At 38.8% G+C, this 21,207-nt stretch overlaps 1 protein-coding gene across 1 annotated transcript in view; it reads right to left on the reverse strand.

Annotated features, from left to right (window-relative positions):
- Window positions 1-11,392: 11,392 nt before the first annotated feature.
- Window positions 11,393-21,207, reverse strand: part of LOC141371263 (uncharacterized) — a 248,913-nt gene continuing 239,098 nt past the window's right edge. The window contains exon 4 of the mRNA XM_073885575.1: window positions 11,393-11,610. The gene's annotated coding sequence lies outside the window, so the exon portion shown is untranslated. The remainder of the gene's footprint in view (window positions 11,611-21,207) is intronic.

Below are 21,207 nucleotides of genomic sequence, written 5' to 3' on the forward strand. Positions count from 1 at the left end.
TGTATCTTCTTTGGTGAGGTGTATGTTCAGATCTTTTTCTCATTTCTTAATTGGGTTACTTGTATTCTTATTAAGTTTTAAGTGTTCTTTGTTTATTTCAGGTGCAAGTCTTTTATCAAATATGTGTTGTGCAAATATTTTCTCCCAGTGTGTGGCTGGTCTTCTCATTATCTTGACAGTGTCTTTCACTGAGCAGAAGTTTTTAATTTTAATGAAGTACAAATTATGATTTGTTTCCTCATGGACCATGCTTTTACTGCTCTATCTTAAGTGATTTAATTAAGATTTAATCTTTTTTTTAAAGAGATATATGCAAAGCCAAGCTTTATTTAAAAAATAATAGAAGGTAAACCAATGAATGAAATTGTTTCACTACCCACCCCCCCAAAAACCAAGTATAATTGCGAAGAGCTGAGAATTAGGATAGTATCCTAGAGTGCCTTAATATGAATTTCTTTTGTTAGAAAAGAAATTTTTGCTTGAGATATTTTTCTTTAACTGGATTGAAAATTATATGCGGAAAACACATTTTTTATTTATTTTATTTTTCAAAATATTTATTTATTTATTTATTTTCCAAGATTTAATATAAATTCAAGTTAGTTAACATATAGTGTAGTATTGCTTTCAGGAGTAGAATTTAGTGATTCGTCACCTACATATAACACCCAGTGCTCATCACAACACGTGCCTTCCTTAATGCCCAGCAAACATTTAGCCCATGCCCCTACCCACTCCCTTCCAGCAACCCTCAGTTGGTTCTCGATAATTAAGAGTCTCTTATGGTTTGCCTCCTTTTTCTTTTTTTATCTTATTTTATTTTTCTCTCCCTTCCCCTATGTTCATCTGTTTTGTTTCTTAAGTTCCACATATGAGTGAAATGATATGGTATTTGTCTTTCTCTGACTGACTTATTTCACTTAGTATAATACACTCTAGTTCCAGCCATGTTGTAGCAAATGGCAAGATTTCATTCTTTTTGATGGCTGGGTAATAATCCATATTATATATATACCACATCTTCTTTATCCAGATGTCAATGGACATCTGGGCTCTTTCCATAATTTGGTTATTGTTGATAGTGCTACTATTAATATTAAATAATTAAAAGATTTTCTCTTGTGTTATCTTCTAGAAGTTTTATAGTTTTGGGCTTTAGATTTGGGATTATGATCCAATTTGAGTTAATATTTGTGAAAGGTGTGAGGTTAGGGTCTAGATTCATTTTTTTGTTATATGGATGCCCAGAAGTTGAAAAGACTATTCTTTCTCCATTGAATTGCCTTTGTCAATGATGAGTTGACTATTTGTGTGGGTCTAATTCTGGGCCATTCATTCTGTTTCATTGATTTATTCTTCTGTTCTTTCACTAATGCCACACTGTCTTGATTACTGAAGTTTTATAGTAAGTAATAAAGATGGGTAGTGTCAGTCCTCCAATTTTGTTCTTCTCCTTCACTATTGTGTTGACTCTTCTTGGTCTTTTGCCTTTTCATGTAAACATTAGAATTGGTTTGTTGATATCCATAAGATAACTTATGGGATTTTGACTGGTATCACATTGAATCTATAGATCAATCTGAAAAGAAATGACATCTTAACAATATCAAATCTTCCCATCCTGGGATATGGAATCTCTCTTCCTTTGTTTGGATCTTCTTTGATTTCCTACATCAGAGTTTACAGATTTTCCTCATATAGATCCTGTACATATTTTGTTAGATTTATACCAAGTATTTCAGTTTTTTGATGCTAATGTAAATGGTGTTGTGTTCTTACTTACAAATTCCATTTGTTCATTGCTAGTATATAGGAAAGCAGCTGATTTTTAATAATAATCTTGTATCCTGTGACCTTGCTATAATTGCTTATTTGTTCCTTCTTTGGGATTTCCTACATAAATAGTTGTTTTTTCCCCAAAAAGTTTCTATTTCTGTATTGAGATTATCTTTTTTTTTTTCTCAAGTAGGCTCCATGCCCAACACAGGGCTTGAACTCACAATCCTGAGATCAAGAGTAGGATGCTCTACTGACAGAGCGCCCAAGTGCCCCTTGAGAATATGTCTCTTTTTTTTAAAGACTTATTTATTTATTTGAGAAAGAGAGAGAGCATAGGGTGGGGAGGGGCAGACGGAGAGAGAGTCTTAAAGCAGACTCTGCGGTGAGCGCAGAGTGCGATATGGGACTCGATCCCACCACCCAAGATAATGACCTAAGAGGAAACCAAGAGTCGAATGCTTAACTGACTGTGCCAGCCAGGCACTCCAAGATTATTATCTTAATTAATGTTGTGATCTGTGTGAACTGGAGGAAATATATTGGGAAAGATTTTTAGATTGTAATAAAAGACTCTCTACTTCATTAATCAAAAATATTCATTACTTCTTTTAGTAAACATTTGTTGTGACCTACTGTGGACAAGCTTATATACTAGCTGCAGTAAAGAATTCAAGAAAACAAGGTCATAGTTCTTGCTTGTATTAGTAATTATATTAAACATCTCCCAAGGACTCATTACATGTGTCTTAAATGCTTACTGTTCTCAGTGCTTTATATACTTTAGCATGTTAATCATCATAACTAATATATGAGATAGGCACTTTAGTTACTATGCTTATTTTTAAAAGACAAAACGGGGTACAAAAAGGTTAAATAATTAGATAACGTAAATACTAGTAATGAAAACAAGATTTAAATCCTTGCAATCTGACGGCATAGCCCATGTCCATACTGTATGATATGATACTATGTAATGTTACACTACATTACAGTATACTATACTATCATAGAAAGAAAGCTTAGAGTCTAATAAGAAGGTAAGGTAACCGATACAATACATAAAAAGGAAAGAATAAAGAATATGAAGAAATATTTGCTAAATCTCACTATAACAGGGTGTGGTGAGATGGTCAGGGAAGCTTCTGGAAGACTTGGAACTCAAGCTGTCCTTAAGACTAACCTCAACCGTGTGCTGAGATACATAAATTGTGATGTCCAATTATGCCTTTTTTCTCTTTTAATAAATTGGTAACCCCATTTAATGGCATGCTAAGAAATAAACTGAGCATACTGGAAGGTTTAAACTTTTTTTTATCTCTGAAGAATCAAGAAAGTATATCCTGTTTCTTTTCCCCATGTAAACAGGAAAAAAACACTTCCAAGAACACCCTGAAGTTACATTGTGACCTTGGGACTACATTCTGGTCTAAAGAATGTGAGTGGAAGTTATGTTGCAATTTCTACACCTGGCCATAAACCTCCCAAATACACAAATTCTATCCCTTCCACTGAGACTGGTGAAACTCTAAGATGAAAGAAACTATTTAAAAGAGAACCCCCAGAAGAGCCACCTGATGGTTATGTAACTATGACCTGAGAAAGAACGAAATCTTTATTGTTTTAAGCTACCTAGATTTGGAGGTTGATTGTTATAGCAGTTACTTTTAATTACTCTGACTAATGAAACATATGAATGCTCATCTGCAAAATCATTGCACAGTACCTTATAGGAAATGTCTTGGGTGATTCAGGAAAGTGTGTTTGTCACCCTCAAAATTTCTTTTTGCCTCATTGCTTCCTATTGTTTTTGCTGTTGGTTCTGGGGATTTTCAAGAGTGACACTGAATGTATGATAGTCAAAAGAAAATACTTGGTTTAAGGCAACTTTGATAATTATACACTATTTTAAGGTTAACATTTACTATAACAACAGTATTATTATAACAGTTAATACTCATTGAACAATTTGTATTAATTGTTATTGTATGTATTTTACGTGACTTATATCGTTCAATTTTCAAAAAAATATAAGATGGGCACGACTATTACTCTTTAGCAGCAGTTCAGTGTGATTTTAACATTGCTTAAAAAAACTCAGTACTCAAAATGATTTTCAAACTTCTGGAAAAAAATAGTACATTTTTCATGTGTGAAGATATAACTTGGCCGTATTTCATCAGCACTGATTTTTGCTAAAGTTTTGAGAATCTTTCCTGAAATACTAAAAAAATGCTTTTCTATCAGACTTGAGATTTGTAACTGAAGCTCATGAGTTAGATGCTGTATTGATCTAATATACCATTAAGTGGCAAAATAGTACAATTTATCATGTTCACATGGGATTATGGGAAATTCTCTCTACTGCTTTGGGTCCCTGTATATATTTTCTCATTTCCTTACATAACACACTGATGATAGAGGAGTTCTCATTTCAGTCTTTTGTTTCCAACAAGCAAATGCATGTAAACAAGCAATTATTTTTGAAGTAGTGTACTTTCTTCTACACTGTTTAAAGCAATGATTTGTTTATTTCAAACTGTAAACTCTATTTTCTGCCTATAAAACAAATTACCTTTTGCATGAATATGAGAACGCATATGAGAACACATAGTTTCTCTAAGTTAGTTGGTAAAAATCTCTCTCTTGCCTTAGTGTATTAAATAGGTTATTAAATTCCATTAACTTAAGTGCATGCAAGTGACTCTGGCTTAAGAAAAACATTTCCACAGATGCTATTTATCCAAAATCAAAATTGTCCTTTCTGGGTAGCCATGAAACAAAGAGTCATGACTTTACATGAAGAAGGAAAAACAAAGAAACAAAACTCAATTTACATAAAAGTGATGTCATTAAGCTCTGCAGAATGTGGTGATATCTCATCTACTCCTCTCCAATTATATATGAAATCATATATATATGAAATGACATTTTATGCACATTAATTTGCCTGTTCAATACTTCAGTGGGAGCAGTATGTTGATTACTCTCAGACCAGGACATACCCAAAGATTAATGGCGTTATCTTGGGTGTCGTCTTTCAATTTCACTATGAGCACACTCACATTCTTCTCTAGGTTCAGATGTCTCTCTTCAGCTTCTTCTTCTATCTCCACCTCCCTTCCCTTCCCTTGCTATGCCCATGGCCAAATTTCCCTTCTCTCCCTACATTCCAGAACCAGTTTCCCTTTCTTTGTCCCACGTGTGAAATTCACGGGATCCTCATCCAGTCTCATAACTCTTGAACTTATTTGAAATTGCATCCTAAACATAGCAGGACATTTCTGAGTCACATTTGAGATGAGAAGTGGACACTATCTACAAACCACAAAACCACTCAAGTCAGCAGATGGTACCAAGCTTTCAGTCAAATACAACCAATTTTCATTATTTATGGTAGTTATAGTCTATAATATCCGGTCACATTTTCACCAACCGATCAATATATGACCTTGTTTTATGTGTGTTTCTGTTTAAGGACATCTTATTTAATATATATTGTTGACTGATTCACATGGTATGCACAGCCAACAGTTCTGTAACTCATGCCTGAATGAAGGGTATCTAATGTCCATATTTTCTCTATAAGGCACACCACAGCCTTTTTGTGCTTTGGAATGCAACAGAGCACTCTGCCCTATGCTTGGGGTTATTTTTAACAGTGAAACTACCAAACAAACAGCACAAAAATTAGAAAAATGTGGCACTAAATAGACCGTGAAAAGGACACTTATACACGGTATGAGCTGAAACAAGGAGGCAGAGCATCATCTTGTTTGACCTCTGCTGGGGAAAATTCAAATTATTTGCCACTCTGTGCTTTCTGTGAATGTTCACAAAAGCACTCTAAGTATGGATCCTGAGAGTACAAATAAATGTTAGTGAGTTAGAGATTTTGCAAATACAGAATCTGTGAAGATCGACTGTACTTAAATCATACAAATATTATGGGCTAGGATGCTCTCAGTGACCCCAGAAAAAGTTCCATTTTTAAAAGGTACATTTTTTTGTTGACTGAGGCATTTGGACATCAGTGACAGCTCAATCCAACCCAAACTGAAATTTTTGTTAAAACCGCATTTAAAAAACCTTGAATTCTCCTGTCTCTACAGAGTGCTTCTAAGTTACAATTCATCATAATGGGCATTATATTCCAGCTTCCTCTGAAAGCCCTGACCTTTCTTTATAACCCAAGCCTGCAGGGTTCCAGCAACTAAACATAGAGGTCAGTATTGTCTTTAGGGAAATCCTTCATTCAAAGGCACAAGGTAGAATTCTTTCCACCAATCCTGAAGAAAAAGACAACTATCTTACCATTAAACACCACAGTTTTCTGTGACGGGGGATACCATTCTCATGGCTTTTTCTTCATCCTGAGAGATTTATGCAAAATGGCATTCTTTGAACTGAGTTTTAGCAGGGTCCAGGAAACCACAGGTTTGGTGTCTGTGGCAAGAATGTGTATACAGGTAAGTCTTGCCTTGGAGAACTTCTGGAGGCATGAGCTGGGGTTTCAAATCGTGAGGTTTAGTCTGGAACGAAAATCCTGGGTTTACCTGAATGGGCTTTTTCTTTAGGATTTACATTGTGTCCCATTTCAATGGGAGTTTAAAATCATGTTTCAAAGTCCGTTGTGATGATGAATCCTGGAATATTCTCAAAAGTCAACATGATCTTTTTCACAAGGATTCAGAAGAACTACAACCAGCACCACCTGTCTGCAGAAACACCTGAGGTCTGCTTTAGATCGCAAAATGAAAATAAGTTGTCAAAGTGTTTTTCAAGTTGCCTTTGGGTTTTGTTAAATGTAGAAACATTTCTTTCTTTTTTCTTTACTTTTTTTTGGGGGGTCAAATGAAGTGTCACTGTCAATTCTTTCTGAACACAGAGTCCTGGATACTTGGGGAAAGAAAGCCCACATGAAACATTTACCAAGAGGTTATGGGAGAAATGCTGGTTTAGAAAAGTCTTTGTTCTGTGGCCGAGGCTGCCATGGTTCTTCCATCACATCAATTTTTACTCACACAGTTTAATGAATAAGAACACACTGACAGACAATCCACAAGAACAACAGAATACCAATTACGAAGAACAGAACTGCCTCAGTGAGAGGTGCAGAAGGGCAAAACATCATGAAATGAGTTGAAAGTGTCTTAAGTAGAGCTCTAAGCTGAGAGTTTCATTTTCCTTGTAGTTGATTTCTTTTGCTCCAAGAGAAACCCACAACCTATTTGAATCTGGTTTCTACCATGTTAACATAGAGGCAGAGTACTTGCTAGCAGCCTTCCCCTTTGGATGTTTGGTGGCTCATGGGAATGCTTGTTGAAGACAACTGCCCAGAAGAAAATACCTTTCCAGTGTCTGGAGGTCCCATACGTAATGCTGCTAAGAGGCTTTATTATTCAACTCTGCCTGGCTCACTAGCTATGTGACCTTGACCAAATGACTTAGCTTTCTAAAGTCATCTCCTCAATTGCAGACTGGAATTTATTACCAAAGTTTATTACCACATTTAATTGTTACTAGATCTTAATAAGAGAATGGATTTACAGCCTTTGAGTGCCTTGCATTCAAGAAGTACTCACAGTTGATATATTATTTCTGCATCATAATCCCCTCTTTTGGTCATTCTGCACTTCCTGTGCCTTCCCCCATCAGCCATGGCCAGCTGGAGCCCACATCCCAGGGAGGGAGTGGCTGGGCTGACAGATGCCTCAGGAGCAAGGGAACTTGTCCAGGGCCAGAAAGACATCCAAGGACCAGAGGGGAAAAGAAGTTAGCAAAATGCAAAGTGTCTCTATTACAACTCAACTGGTTTTAAGGTTTCCATTTCTTTTCAGCAAATGTGTTTTCTTCCTCTCATGGAACTCAGAACATATGTGCTGCCTGGCAGCTGATTTCTGCAACTCTTAAAGTCAGGATTGGAGAAGGCTGACTCACAATTTCTTACACTGCACGTGTGAAAGCTTTCAAGAAAATGTGGAGGCGGGGAAGAGCCATAGGATTTTGGATGATACTCTCAGTTGCTTTTCAGTTAAATCGGTAAAAAAGAATTCATTGATTATTTGCTTCTATTTCTGACTTATTTATATCTAGAGAGAGTTGGGGGGGAGGGCAGAGGAAGAGGGAGAGAAAGAGACTCTTAAGTGGACTCCAACCGGAGCATAGAGCCTGACGCGGGGCTCGATTCCATGACCCTGAGATCATCACCTGAGCTGAAATCAAGAGTTGGATGCTCAACTACTGGCCACCCAGGTGCCCCTCTGATTTTTTTAAAACTACTATTACTGAAAGCAGCATGAAGAGACAGGTTGAACAAAAGGTAGCATCACTGAGAAGAACAGAAAAAAGGTAGCATTTGTAGAGCATTGTGGTTTTCCATTCATCTTACTTATTTGATGTTATGGCCTCCTTGTGATGCAGGTTTTATCAGTGATAAGGACAAAGGCTCCCAGGGATTACATGGTCCCTAAGACTTTAGCCACTGGGATTTTATTGACTCGAGGCATCGGGTTCTTTGCATTATATCCCACACCTTTTTTTTCTTCTTTTTAAGATTCACACAACTCAGCTTTGATTAAAATTAAAGTAACATAAAGTAGAACATGATATCTGTTAAAATAATACATTTCAGGAAATGTTCTTCAGTTATCACTGTAACTGATCAGGCATGTGACAGATCTTTTACAAGATACACAGTTCCTAACATCCATGCAGAAAACACCAGATCAAGTGTTACTACTGATGGGTGGGTGAGGTGTCAGTGACCAACCCAGATTACCTATGGATGAGAGAACAGTGACAGGGCCCTCACATGGACAAACTCGTTCAGTGCCTTGAGTTTTCTTTCAAAGAAAGTATTTTTCACATTCTATACAAGTTAAATAAGAAGTCCAGCACGGGTCCTTTATTGCCCTTGAAACAGGTGAAAGACCTGACGAAGTATTTCCTCTAAGCAATTTCTTCATCATGCTCCCGGCAGAAGGCCTGTGTATGGTCAGTGGCAATTCTAGAAGCCAGAGTAGGACGGTGTGGAGAAGGGGAATAAGAACACTGGAAAGGAGGACTTGGAGGTGATCTACCCTGTCCGGAAGGGCGGCCATCATGGATGGAGATGATCTACCCTGGCCGGAAGAGCGGCCATCATGGATGGAGATGATCTACCCTGGCCGGAAGAGCGGCCATCATGGATGGAGATGATCTACCCTGGCCGGAAGAGTGGCCATCACGGATTGAGATAAGCTCTTTTGTGAACAAAACTCCCAAGCTTGGCCATCAAAAGAGCTCCAACAACTCCTGCGACAGAGGCCAGGAGAGGGGTTAGGAGCCAGACACACTAACTACAAGCTAAGTTTCTGCTTCATTCCAGAGTTCAGTTCAAATCTTGGGCTCACCACTTAATGACCGCATGACTTTGAGCAAAGCACTTAGATGTTGTGGAGTCCTGTTTCCCTGTGCATAAATGGGGATAACAACGCCTCTCTGTGTGATTGGAAGGATGGAAAGATACGGCATACACTGCACAGCACGCGACACACAGTAGACATTGAATAAATAGTAGTTATTATTTTGTATCATTGTGATTATCCACAGTCCTGGGATTGTTAACACCACCGATGCTCTAATTTAAAACACATGTATTCTTCACATTCTAGCAAACTAGTTCAAAGCCCGTTTTTCAAATACATTATCTAGTTTGGGCTTTAAAAAAAAAAATCCTTGTATATGTTCTGCTCTGCTTATCAAAGGCTCTCCGTAATGCTTACCCAAGGGTAAGTCAATTACGCAGGGTACTGTTCTGCCTTCTATTATTCTTCTTGAACCACATTCCATGTGGTAATGGGTCAATTTCTTTACTTCCTCTTTCCTCCTACCACATACCATACCTTAAAAAGATGCCAGTTAAGTTTTAACCCTCCTTCGAAAGTGAATTTTCATTTCTCTCTCTCTCTCTTTTTACTTTTTTACATTATTTAAAGTTATTGCAAGGTCTTTTCGTGCCCTCCAACCCCAATCCATGCAACAAAATAGTAATAGGAGAAAATTATTTGTGCTTTAGCCAGAGTCCTCCTGCTGAGCACGATGACTTTGTAATGAACTATGCATCCATAAACGGTTGACTCTTTGATCTCTGGCTGCTTGTACAACTCTAAAGAGAAAGGCATTCCAGTCCAAACCACACAAAGAGAGAGGGACACAGGTTATTTATGGGAGCCCACTGACTCTAAGTTTAGCCTGGCTCTTTCAAGATTCAAATACACACATCATTTTGACGGCCAGATCTGCTCCCTCCCCTTATGGTGTCTAATGGGGCTGTAGTATAGGAATGTCTGATCTCTGGCTTCTCTCTGGGGTGAGAAAGGTAGCTAGTTTGGCAGGGAGACAGACACAACAGTATTTATAGAGACAGTAGAAAATCGAATCCATATGCCTACAACGGGAAATCGGAGTAAATCACCAGGAGCTAAAAGGACTTCTGAATCCCCTTTCTGAGGCCAGTTCAGTTTCTGGCCGAGAATAAACAGAACCTACGAACTAGCTCTCTAGCTGCACAAAATCCAGCATCCACATGCCCTCTTTCAACTGACAGCGTTCCACTGACACTGTCACTCTATGGAAAGAAAAGAAATGTCCGCTTCGGTTCCTTCAGTTCAGAGGCGATTTTGCAAGTCGGACTCTTGCATTACTCAGTGTAACTTTCTGTGTCAGAAGCCGTGAATTCCTAATTCAGGCATTGGTGAAGCTAAGTTCAATGACTTCTTGTCAGTGATTCTCAGATCATGATGTTCTTAGGGGCTCTGCAATATGGCTGGGTATTGATTCACACTGCTCAATAAAGCAAAAATCAAGTTGAGCAAAGACTGTACTGGGATAGGATATATCTCTTCTCTTTTCTAACTCCCTCTGGATCAACTATCAAAATTTTACAGTGTGGTGTCAGAATGGGGAGGGCTGTATGAGGACCTCTGTGATGGGGGAAAACTCAAAATGGAAATTGCTTTTCTTAGTGCAGAATATTGAACTAATGGATTTATGATCAGAATTTGGACCAAATAAATACAGCCAAAGCTGGGGCTCAATCTGGTCATCCCATTCACTCATTCCAGACACTCAAGTCCACCTACAGGAGGCTGTCTTGGGCAAAGCAAAAGGACCTCAATGAAATTGGCAAATTTACTTTGCTACTTTTGTGGGAGCCTGATTTTGATCAATGTCATATTATGGGGCAGGCCTAAAAGGGACTCTTATATTTTATTCATTCTATTCAGTCCATAGACAAAGTCATCAGATACCTACCCAGGACCACATATCATTTGTCAAAAGTTCATGGTCTTTGAATATTCTCTTATTCTTTAGTCATTATGATGGCTTCGAGCCAGACTCTGAACACAAAGACAGGAATCTAAGGGAATATAAAACATGCCCTGAAAAACAACACGTATATTGATGGCACTGCCTGCAAGCCCAAAGAAAGAATGGTTAAAAAATTAAAACAGCTGCATAGCAGAGCAAATACACACTGGAGGGAGACCGCAAGGTGCAACACAGACATTTTATTCCAGTGGGCTCAGGGAGGAACAAATCAAGAAACCAAGTTTTACAGATAGGCCTTTAGTTCATAATTCCTTCACTGTTAAGATGATGAATGTTTCTTTTAGGATTTAATAGAAAGAAAGACCTTACCTAAAAAGAAAATGAAGAGGAGTCTTCCACTGATAAGTAGTGCAATCTTTTGAGGCAATACCCAAGGGCTCTGGATCGGGGCTCCAACTGTCTCCGAGACACAGCATACACAGTGAGATCAGTACAAATTTAGGACCTCAGTCTCTCCACCTGAAAAATACAAATAATAATGTCATTGTTTCCACCAAGCAACTGCTAGTAGCTAGAAATTCATGCTGATTAAAAAACACAGGAAGAACAAAGAGTAAGATGCATATACAACGTGTAGCACAGAATGCCTTGTAATCACACATACACCTTTGCAATATATCCCAAGTTAGAGGTTTTAACTTCCAGTTTTCCACAAAACATTAGGTGCACACTACAAAGGAAGGTAAACCTGTAAAGCTAGATCAGCCATGAAAATAAGAGCAAGTTTATGTAGTTGGGGGTAGAACATAATCAGGGCAAGCCAACTGAGAATCAAAGCGGCTGAATGAAAGGCAGAACCACCTCTGATTCACCTCTCTGCTCCCTTTGTTGGGAGGTGATGGTCAGGCATGATTGCTGTATCCTTGTAAGAGCCTACTATGTAGAGATGCTTGGATTCCCTTAGTTCTGCTGTGCCCAGTGGGAAATAACCATGGGACTTCGGGAGGGTGTGGGGTGGTGGCGGCAGAGGGGGGTGGGGTGAGTACTCCAACAAAGAACGTGAGTTGCCCTACATAGAGATTTTGAAATCATGGACAAGGCCAAGAGGCACTTCTTCTGTGAAGGACGATACCAGGATCACTGAGGAGCCCCAGAAAATCAAACTTGACATTGCATTCTTCCCCTGCAGTGAGGAGATTCTTACGCTTCCAGAAACTGTGGTGAGTTTAGTTTATGTCCATGAAATGAGTGCACGCGGGATAGTACAACTCTTTAGAACATTTCCCCAAAAGGATATCTGTTCATATCAACCTTTATTAAGATCCAGAGAATCACATTTCTAAGTGGAAAGAAAATCATGGATGAAACTATGAGAAAAGTCATTGAACACAATTAAAATGTGTCATGGACAGATGGAGTGTTGACACTAAAATAGCTATGTTATTAAAATTTGAACTATGCCACAATTAAAATAGATCACAAACATTGTTGAGTTTTGACCCTGAATAGCCGTGTTATTAAACTTTTAAAATATTGGTTATGTCCATACCATTTAGATTATTTCCTGTGTTGAGTTCAAGCAGTTATAAATGCTAATATACTGGAGAACAGTCTTCCAACTCTGCTGATCTACATTCCAGGTTTTAATGCTGAAGCTACTGTCAGTTTATCATGACATTTTATGGACATTCTTACTTCGTCTGGGTTCTTCCTTTTAATACTTGCTCCACTTACCACACTAGGCTCTGTTAGCCACTGAATGACAAAAATTATGAAATGCTGAGAATTGAAAATCACCACGCCAACTACCTTAATAAAGAATCCTACTAAGTCTAGTAGTATCACTTTTAATCCTGACAACAGCTATCTGAGAAAGGCAGAACGGATCCCCCATTCTCATAAGGAATAGGAGTCTCCACACTAAAAATTATATTCTTATTGAGTAGTGGACCAAGGATGTGAACTCAGGTCAGTCTGACTTCAAAATCCGAGATGCTTCCACTATGTAAACCATGGGCCAGGCCAAGGAGTGACTGTTTTACCAAATAAAACATTTTTAACATAGCTACTTAATTGCTTTATTACAATAAGGACAAGAGCTAGTTCATATCGAGTGCCAAGCACTGCTCCCCACACATTAGTTCATGTGATCATCACTACCCTATGAGCAAGGAGGCATTATCAGCCTCATTTCACAAATGAGCATATGGAGGCTCACAGAAGTTAAGTAAGTTGTCCAAAAAGCATATGGTAAGTGGCAGAGCCTGATCTCAAATCCACATGAGCCTAACTCCATAGCCCTTTCTCTCAATGGCTACTGTTTCTGTATTTGTCATAGTTTGCAATTCGGTGTGAATACATTTACTATTGGGAAAAAAAATTGCCAGGCTCTCCATTTTTCTTACATCTTGTCATCCAACCACCCCAGTCTGGCTCCCATGACACCACACCAGTTTCTAGGTCACCCCTGGTTCTAAGGCTTGCAGCCCTACCTTCCCTCAGGATCTGCCCAATTCCAAACATTTGTATTAGTCTTCTCTGCTCCTTCTCCCAAAAGGTAAATTGTGTGTAAACAGAGTAGATATTGCAACAGAACAGGAACATACATCCTGAATTATTTGCTGGTCACTGGGGATTGTTGGGAAGTAATCATCATCATCATCATCATCATCATCATCCATTGCTTAGATATCTTTGTAGAAAAGTTCTCTAGGGTCAGATGTGGTGAATTCAGACTAATTGGGGCAGGTCATTAAAAAGTGTATTATAGCATATTTTCAAATAGATATAGTTTTTTTTTAACAGGGAACCACATTTATTAGTTTTGCATGCAGCCATCTGGAATCTTCTTTTTTTGTTTAGAAAGGGAGGGCAGAGGGAGAGAGAAAGAATCTCAAGCAGACTCCCTGCTGAGCATGGAGTCCAACAGGGGCTTGATCTCACGACCCTGAGATCATGACCTGAGCCAAAATCAAGAGTCAGATGTTTAACCGACTAAGCCACTCAGGCACCCCTAAAAAGATAGAGTTTTATTACTTGTACACAAGGTAACTTCAGCTACATTATTAAATATGGCCAAATAGAAGCCTTTAATGGATTTTTCTTGTAATGAATGAATAAAAACAGTTGCAATCATTTGGTTGTTAAAAGAGTAAATGAATGCTTTGAAGGTACTTGGTGTTACTTGAAAAATCTCATCTTCAAATAAGATTAAAAGGCCTCTGAAATATTTTGAATATTCCTGCCTAGTTTGTAAGATTTTGGAAGAGAGATTTTACTTAGGTGAATATTAACTTCAAACCTGCTGAGTTCCAGTATTTCAAAATTTAAAGATTTTGAGACAAGAAGAATATAAAAACTATTAAGTCTGATTGAGTGAGATTTTGTTGACTACTGCAAATTCCTATTAGTGGCAGAATTTTGGAAAACACCCTGTGATTCTGAGTGGCATGTTAATCCTTGGTCATCCTATGCCAGCACCATCTTTATGAGAAAAGCAATTGTGAAACTTGCCCCTTTTTGCAACAGAATTTCTCCCTCTGGTCCACTGGCTACCACTCAGATTTTCTCATTTGAGAAATCCAAACTGGCTGCATAATTTGATTGAATACAAGAATATAAAATGAGATTTCTCCTAACTATGAAATAGTGGATGACATTGAGTTAAAGAAATACCAATGGAAGAGTATAAAGGTCAGGAGGTCTTACTAATTTAGTTGCTATTAAATAAACATGTAAATTCTTTGCTAGTTATTGCTGTTTTCATTGAAGCACGGGAGAGATCTAAAACTGAAAAAAATGACATCATCCCCTCCAACATGCAAGTTGTATTCCTCAATGCCTGATGCCAACCATATAAAGGAATACTTTACTGAGTTGTACTTAAAAATGCTAGAAGTTATTACAATATATTAACCATGCTTACAGCAGTGTTATGAAATCTATAGTAGCTTTAATAAATCAACAGAGGGCACGTGGAATTTTTATTAGCCAGGGTTTTCTAATACATTTTCTCTCTATAATGAATATGGGAGGGAGGGGTTGAGCGGCAGGGGGAGCTGTCCAAAATCCGAGGCCCCTGAAATATTTGGGAAACTCTCTCCGCTGTACAGACTTCAGGTTTGATTTTATTGAATTAACATTTTAGAAATAAAGGTATTACAGGATAGGGCCAGAGAGCAAAGTACATAAAAGTCAGGAAGTGGGTCACAAAGAAAGAAAAGCACCAGGGTAAGAACACTTGTCTGAAGACTTTGGTAAGGTTAAGTCCTTTTTTTTTTTTTTTTTTTTTTCCTGATACAAATGAACTTACTCATCATGTTTGGAGGCAAAGGAGAAAGAGCCAAATGGAGGATAAAATTGAAAATAGTTGAGAGAAAGTTCCTGGGGGACTGGCATGGATAGGATCCAGAGCACTGGCAGAGAGATTGATTTTGGAAAAGAAAATGAAAGCACCCCTTCACTTTTCCTCTTGCCTTCAAGGAACCATGAACCACACCAGTAAATGTCCCCAAAGGGCAGTCACTCCGGGCATATTTGGACATGGTTTTCCCCTCCCTCCCTCTTCCACTAGCCCCTGTGTCTCCCATGCAACCAAATTTGCAGGGGGAGGAAGAGAGGCAGAACAGAGAAACAGGGCCCCAAAATCAGATTCTCTGTAAGGAAATACATGGCTACAGATGCTTGAAGACTTTCATTCCCTCCATGAAAGAATGCCCCAGAAATGTTGTCAGACAGTCGAGGGCCTGAGCCTATTTAGTCTGTATATCAGGAATTAGATGTAAAATATATGTTTGACTTCCAAGGAATAAAATGAATTGTCATGGTAGAGAAAGTTTCATGGAGGAAATATTATCCTGAAGCCTTCCAGCTTGAGCCTCTCCCTTATAACTCACCACCACAAATTATTTTCATAATAAAAATGAGCTCCGAGAACAAACTAATTACATGGGAGAGCAACTTATACTTCACTGCAGTTTTCACAATATATTTTTTTCATCAAATATGAGTTAGCCAAAGTAATTAGAAAAAATGATTAACAAAGCTCTTTATTGAATATGGATCCAAGTCATGTAAAAAAAAAAAAAGCATTTCTTCTTGAAAATGGCTTTAAACCTACATTTTCTTCTAAGCAGTAATCTCTGTTCCCTTCCACAATAGCTTTTTGGGGACATGTGGTAATCTGAGAGAATATAACTCTTCTCCTGAAAGAATACCAACTTCTTTCCTTCTTTCAAACTAGAACTTTCTGGTACGTTGGTAGAAAATCAAGAAATGTGGCTGCTTCTTCCTGCCAGAGCACTGAAAGAACAAAACTGTTGAAATCCCAGTACAAACCAGCTATAGGTGAGCCTCTGGAATCCGAGATTTGAAAAAGCTTGGACCACTTAGCTATGCTGGTTTTCAGTTCTCAAGTAACACTGAGCTTCTTTCTACAAAATAACAGTAAGTTTTAAAGGCATTTGCATCTACTTCTCATATCTTTATATTTTGAAATATTTGGGATGCTTAGGAGTAAACGGGAATAAAGTCCATCAGGCTGAAATTACATTTTCCCATGTAAGCAACTTAGGTTTAGTTGGAAATTCCCCAATGTAAGTTTAAACCAGCATCTCTCTTCATTTTTGTGTGTTCTGGGCACTCAGGCTTATAGAAAAATTTGACTGCTAAAAAAAAAAATCCAATAAACCAACAGAGATGAAAGTTAAAATTCATTTTTTAATTATTAAATTGTTATTTTATGTGCAAATTTAGATAAAATTGATTAGTATTACTTTCTTTTATTTTGTGATTATTTTATTACTTAGATCTTCCTAGAAAATGCAGCTTCTAAGCACTTCGGTGTGGCTATTAGCATTTCAGGTGAACCAGCTGAATTTTTCTCCCCTTTTCCTTTAACAAACCATCGCGTGGCTACTTTGTGCCAGGTACCGTGCCAGTTGCTGGTAGTAAAAAAAGAAAATTGGTTCTTGTTTTCATGCTGTCTAGTGAGGAGAAACCTCTTGCAAGAAGTACTGGCCCAATGCTCTCCTTCTCCCATAAAGAAACTGTCTCCTTCCTACATGATAAAGCCACTTTGTCTCTACATTCCCCAAATCCTATACCTTCCCAATCAGCCTGAGGCAAGAAGGGGGTATAAGCAAAACTATAATAATTTGACTTTAGCAGTCCTTGTTTCCTGAAGAACATAAAGATAAGGACATTTTCTGAATCTCTCTGAAATGACTGTGTCTGCTTCACATAAAGTCAAGAAGGGCTGGATGACCTTCTGGACATGGTCAAAGGTGGACATGAGCAAAAGAGCAAACCGGAAGGGTTCTTTCTCTGGGAAACCAGACACATGCTCTTTGCTACGGGTTCACATCAGCACTGCAATACAACTGAACTTGGGAAGTATATTTCCATCATTTGTGACATTCACCACAGCATCCCAGTGAGATGGTCCATTTTATTACTTCCATTTTACTCCACAGAAATAAGAAACAAGAGGTTAAATGACTTTCCCAAAGTCAATAATAGACCTGGGACCAGGATTAAGAGTTTATAAATCCCTAACCTGTGCTGAGCGCACTCAACCATGCACTTAACCTTGCCAAAAAATAAAGGCTCAATTTTGCTGTTTAACTAATTAGAATCAAGACACATTAGGCAAGAACGTAGCACCTGGCTCATAACACAGCGACATTATTTTATTGCTGTTTCAATCTAAAAACTCAATGTTCCTCCAAACTCCTCAGTGCTTTTATGAGACACTTCCTGGATTATCAACTCAACTGGTGTCTATTCCCGTACATCATATATTTGCAAAACTGCCCTAAGAAAATATTGCTTGGGAAACAATGAAAATTGTAGGAAAGAGGAAAAATGCTCTCTTAGTAAAGAGGAAGCCATTTACCCTAATTTGGTTTTATACACACACACACACACACACACAAATAAAATGGTTTGGTATGTATGCATATATATTATATTTACATATATATAAAGTATATTATTATAATATATAATATACATTTGGCATTTGACGGATATTACCCCCAAATCTGAGATTATGAACATGTCAGGTTCTCTAAGCTGTAATGGTTCCGGAAATGATTCTATTGTTTCTTCTTTCCATTTTCCAAATTGACCAGTTATTCCCTAAAAGCTAACAGAGTGCTAGGGAACTGGGCCTTCTGCTATTTTGTCTGATCCCCTGGGAGACCTCAGCTCTTTGAGGGCAAGAGCTGAACAAAAATTAATCTGAATCTGAATCATCTCTTGTATATCATGCTATCCTTGTATACTTTTAAATTTTAATAACGTGGATTGGAGGCAAAGCTTTACAAGACACAAGAAAGCAAGTTTTCTATTTTACAGCTTAGGGCAGGGAATTACATAATTTTAAATAATGAAACCAGTGAAAAATGGCCAATTCAGATGAGAAAATGAATGGCTACATACTTCCAGTAAAATTGAATTTGGTATTGGTTTTAAGGGAAAAATCCAACCTACTCTTAATGGTGCTGTCAGATTTACTAAACATTCCCACAGCTTTGAAGTTTAAATGCCACCTAAGGGCTTTCTGTGAAGCTCCTGTACAGGGACAGGAAAGGTTGGATTCGATTTTGGTCAAGACTGAAACAATGAGTAATGGACATAGCTTCATACTGCCCCCTGGTGGTGTCACGCTCAGCTGTGCTCAGAAACTTGATCAATCTTGGACATTCTCTTTGGCTTCCATAGCAACACCTTCAAGAAAGAGCTTAGACTTATAAAAATTTAGTCTCAGGCCCCTCCTCAACTTTCATATATTGCCTCTGTTCCATTCTGCGGAGCCTGCCCTGGGTAGCAGGCAGGAAGGCAAACTACTCATGAAGGGGGTTGCTAGGATTCCAGTGGAGAACCCAGCAACCCTAATAGCCCGTGTGTGGGATGGCTTTGAGCAGTGGGATTGTCCTAGATCTGAAAATCAGCACAAACGAAGTTTCCTATCATCAGTCATCCCGAGCCCTCATTCTTCAGACTCCCACATAGCCACACTCCAATCCAGCTATGACACAGCTGTTGAAAGACCACTGAAGTCAGGTTTAGCTTCAGTAGTCATGAACTTGTGGTTTATAAAAAAAAAAAAAAAAGCGTTTTCAAGGTGGGGGTTTGTCTAGGCCAGGTTGGGTTGGGAACACAACACACTCATTACTAGGCTAGTCCAAAGGGCACTGGTTATACCACTCACATTGCTCCTTTTCCCTGTAAGTATCCCCAGATCTGCTCAAGAGCTGGGACAGTTGTTAAACTCGGTGTATGTCTCCATCCACCAGATCGAGAAAAGCAGGAGGGTTTTTTTTGTTTTGTTTTGTTTTGTTTTACCTCAAGACCATTTATTTGGTCTCCTGAATGCCTAGGAGCCTGGGATGAGACCCAGGTAAACTCAGAAGACTCTCCTCCATCCAGTATCTCCTTAGAAAAGGCTGCCTACACGTAGCCAAACACTTGAATCCCAAGATGCCAAAATGGCTGGATAGGTGCCCAGGTACCAGAGCCTAACAAGGAGTTCCCGAAGGTGTTCACTGCTTCTCACCAAGATGAGGAGGCTGGGCATATAGCTCAGGAGAAGAAAAGAGAAAAAGCCCTACAGGGATCCATGAAGCTTGCTATTTCGTCAACTTACACAGGTGGGTATGAGATCGAAGCTTTCAGAATCCATAAAGAATGACCGCAGTGGCTCTTAAATGGCACACACACAAAGCAGGGTAAAGTAGAGCTGGCTGTGACATTCCAGAGTCTCTTGTCCAGCAGTGTGGTTTCAGCTGGTCTGGCTGGTTAAGTGGGTTTACCTTCCCTTCTTCCCCCAACCCAGTGCCCTCCGCACTCCAGATGTGTCGTTGCTGGAGTTGCAAGCTCCCTGGAATAGGACAACCTGGGTGACCCGGCCACAACCCCCAAACAGGCTCGTCTGGTCCATTTGGAGGTGCCAACGGGGGCGTCCAGCCTAGCAGTGATAGGGAATCATGGGAGCCCATGACAACTCACATCCTGACATCAAAGGCTCCTTCCAGACCGTTGGCTCAGACATGCTCCTTCTTATCCCAGCATGAGGGCCTCCAATAAAGAATGATGGAACTGGGTTCCCTTGACCTTTGTTATCTGCCACATAAACATGTCTCATGTGGACCATCCCTTATCCTGGTGGCTTCACAACCTCAAATCAGGCCATGTGCATCTTCCAAGGGATTTCCTTCAGTTCTCTTCCTTTGTCAGCTTTCATTATTTTCCTGTTTTTCTCCGATCTCATTTTGACCTTCAAGAGGTGGCTAAAAGGTAGGCAAGGTATTGTGTCTCCTTCTGGTCCCGTCACATAAAATACGGATATATGTACTAGCGATTCAAGCCTCTTTGTTTCTATTTCTCTGTTGTTCTGTCAGATCCACTACATTTTTAGTTTCTTCTTTTCATAAGTTTTTGCTTTTTGAATATACTTCTGAATATGTATTTGCCTCAACAATTTCCACAATGAAACAACAATAAAGACTTATAAATTCACACGAGGAGGGCAACTCAAAGCACTAGCTCTCATCTGTTTCAATGTTATGGTATAAAGAGTACTCTCTTATATTGTTGCAGAGTCAGAAAAGAATTTTACCAGAGGAGTAGCTCATAAAATTGGGTTTGGGGGAAATCAGGCAACTTGGCTTCATGTCATATGTTAATGGATCACAAGGCAATTTATCTTCTCTATTTTCCATCATGGATAGGCTGTTTCATAATAGGCTTGTGATGGATAGGACTGTCGTATCGAAGGAGACAAATATCCAGGGCCTCAGGTTGGTATTCAAGCCCCTGTAAAACAGACCTATCTAACAATTCTTCATCATGAATCCCTGCTCTCCCAACAGATTATTTTCCTTTCTGATCCTGATATATATGATGTTTTTTTATAAACTTAAAGTGGGTACACATGCTGTTCCTTCCCTAAAATGCAGTTTCCTGTCTTCTGCACACATCTAGAACCTATCTACATTTCCCGGTCGAGCTCAGACGCAGGGCAGTCAGTGTATGAAGTCACCCCTTTTGCTGAATCAGAGCTTCGTACACATGCAAGCACATGATCTGCCACTGCACTTTTTCACTCAACTC

Source organism: Callorhinus ursinus, unplaced genomic scaffold (genome assembly GCF_003265705.2).
Source record: "Callorhinus ursinus isolate GAN/ISIS: 27379988/994484 unplaced genomic scaffold, GSC_fseal_2.0 scaffold63, whole genome shotgun sequence".
Lineage (NCBI taxonomy): Eukaryota > Metazoa > Chordata > Mammalia > Carnivora > Otariidae > Callorhinus > Callorhinus ursinus.